This window comes from Apodemus sylvaticus, chromosome 21, assembly GCF_947179515.1.
Source record: "Apodemus sylvaticus chromosome 21, mApoSyl1.1, whole genome shotgun sequence".
Classification (NCBI taxonomy): domain Eukaryota; kingdom Metazoa; phylum Chordata; class Mammalia; order Rodentia; family Muridae; genus Apodemus; species Apodemus sylvaticus.
In genome coordinates this window covers 37340169-37343233 of record NC_067492.1, presented here as the reverse complement: position 1 = coordinate 37343233, position 3065 = coordinate 37340169, and positions in this window count along the sequence as shown.

Genomic DNA, 3065 nt, shown 5'->3' with positions numbered 1-3065 from the left:
GGTGGAAGGCCAGTTGCTCTGGGGCCCTGTGATGGGGTCTCGGTGCTCTTCTGAAGGGCTTTGTATGACCCTTCTCAGATTGTGAGGCCTCGTTACCACACCCATCCATGTGTAGTCCAGTGGCCTAATCATGAGATAACAAGGTGCTCTCCCTGTTCCACAGAGCTCCGAGGAGTCTGATGACAACAGAAGCCAGACCCGGCCTCAGTTCAAGCTCTTATAATTCATTCCAGACTCAACTATCAGATTACAGATGATCTCAAGCTTGTCCAACAACTTCTTACATAAGGTTTTGCCCCGTGACACTCTAACCTCAGTTCTCCTTGAGCTTCCCAAAGACAGCCACAGCAAATGTCACTTTCAGGCAGGGCTAAGCTTTGGTCTGAGACCCTCAGGAAAGGCCAGACATTTTAGAGCAATGCACAGCTCCAGAGATGCTGTCCGGGGAGGGTAGAACACATCTATAACTTCCCTGGGCTAGTGGGTCAGAGAATTCTGTGTTCTTAAGCCTGCAAGTGAAGTTAAATTGTGCATCGTTCTCTTTCTGATGCCTAAACTAGGTTGTCATGCGTCTGCTAAGTGGCCAGGCCATCTGGCATTGACCTCCATTTTCAGAGAACTCACTATCTTTAAATATGTTTGGGACAAATGTTTCTCTACACACTGTCTATCATTTATTGGAACTTTGCCAAAATGTATTTTCTCTACAGTAAAATAAAATGCAAAGATTTGAAATTAGAAACTTGCGGGTCTTTAGTCTCTAAAGAAACACAACTTCTCACCTTTCCCTACTTTCACATGTTCCAGAGGAAACAGCCAACCCCTTTGATGATGCTCCTTTCTAATTTCTCATTTGAGGCAGAGTTTCATGAATGGCTGGCCTTGAACTTCTGATTGTCCCATTTCTACTTCCTAAGTGCTGAGATTATAGCAGACATCAGCACACTGAGGTTTTGTTTCTAATGTGTCTTTGTGTTAAGGCTTCTAGTCTTGTCTGGATCTGCACCATCTCAGCTACACCAGCAGCATCCCTGATGCTGTGAAAGAAAACAAAAACATGTTCCTTCAGTCCTGTGCTGCCCTCTGCTGGACACTGGGAAATATTCAGACCAGTGGGACTTTGTGGTGTTGGATGATGTCATGGAACAAGGGCACAAGACAACAATGGTCATAGGTAGGGGCAGATTTCTCCGAAAAAAAAGTAAGTAAAATTCTACTGTGGTGTAAAATAGAACAAGTTGTTGCTTGATGATCTTAGAAAGCCCTCTAGGGACATGTGCTTGCAGGATTTAGGAGTGGCTGAAAGGGGCTGGACGTGGACTCACCACATCTCCTGAAAATGTGAGGACGCCTTAAATCACGTTAAAAGATGAAGGTATCATTTTAAAAGTTGTCAGTCGCCAGGCAGTGGTGGCACACGCCTTTAATCCCAGCACTTGGGAGGCAGAGACAGGCAGATTTCTGAGTTCCAGGCCAGCCTGGTCTACAGACAGAGTGAGTTCCAGAACAGCCAGGGTTACACAGAGAAACCCCGTCTCAAAAACAAAAAAACAAAAAAACAAAAACAACAAAACAAATAAACAAAAAAATCAACTAAAAGTTCTTAGTTAAAGCGCATTTTCTATACCAAGGTCATTAAAGCAGTGATTTGGAGAACTTTTTAGAAACTTAAGCCATATGTATCCTACTCTGTTCAGACAGTGATCTTCAACAAGAAGTTTGGATCAGAATGCCCAAGTAAATAGATGTCCAGGTCCCATTCACAAAGATCCCAGTCAGCTGGAATGGTCTCTGCCCTGGTCATTGGGATTCTGGGAAAACCTCCAAGCAATCCCTCATAGGAGGGAAATAAAATAGGAAAAAAAATCTTAAAATAAGCAAGGAAACAGAAAATTGGACATCAAGTGTAATCTACAGCTGAGTACCTAGTAAGACAGATGCAAAGAAGAGAACCACACCCAGGATTCCTAGGGGTGTGGACAGCAGGCACACTACAGCTGCATACATGGGCTTCCTGGCCTTCCATTGTGTGTCTTGTTGCTCTTCCTAGGGCCACAAAGCTGCCCTAAGTCATGTGGAGATGGGAGCAGGTACACACACGACACTCCCTTTTCTGCCCTGGGGAACTCTGACCACATCCTATTCTTCACTGGTACTCTGTGGCTGCACACCACCAATGACTGACCCCTGGCCTGTCTGCGCTCTCCCCTCCATGTCTATCTTGAGTACTTCCCAAAATCACAACAACATTTAGTCTTGGGATTGACTGATTGATTGATTTTGTGTGTGTGTGTGTGTGTGTGTGTGTTTATGGAGGATGTAGCAAACATACCATACAAAGCCTATATGATAACGGTTATGTGTACACACACTGAAGACTGTCATGTCTTATTGGAGAGTGGACCCTATTTTTATTCTCTAATGCCCTTTCTTGAAGTATCTGTTAACATGATGTCCATGTAGTCCCCACAAGTTCTTTTAGTATCTGTTTGATATACTTGTCTCCTACTTTTGGACTATTTCTCAATCTTTTCCAGTGTGTGTGTCTCCACTGGGAGTGTATACTAACCACATCTTCCCTCCCCCCATCCAAACAAAACAAAACAAAACAAAACAAAAAACCTGCACAGTGTTCTAACATGCAGAGTGGAGGTCTTGGCCACAGTGTGGGGGATGGGATAGAGCTTTTGATCAGGAAGGAAAGGCCACTGGCTTAGGGCTTTGTGGTTGGGGGTGGGGCTATGGTGAGCTTGTGAGGCTTGGATCTTACGCTGGCACCAGGACAGGAAGTGCCCAGGCTTTCTAATCAGCTTCTCCAGATATTGAGCCTGGGGGGTGGGGGTGGGGGGAGGCGACAGGTGAGGCTTAAAATCTTCCAGCAATCAGAGGTCGCAAAGTGGAGTCAGACCCCGTGTTATTCAGCAGGTACTTGGGGTTTGGCTTTTAAATCCACTTTCAAGATCCTTGTGAACTCATCTGTTTAAGGCTTTTTTTTTTATTTAGCAAAATTATTTTCAAGGTGAATTCAACTGAATTCTCAGTTGTTCCTTGTACCATTTTCCATG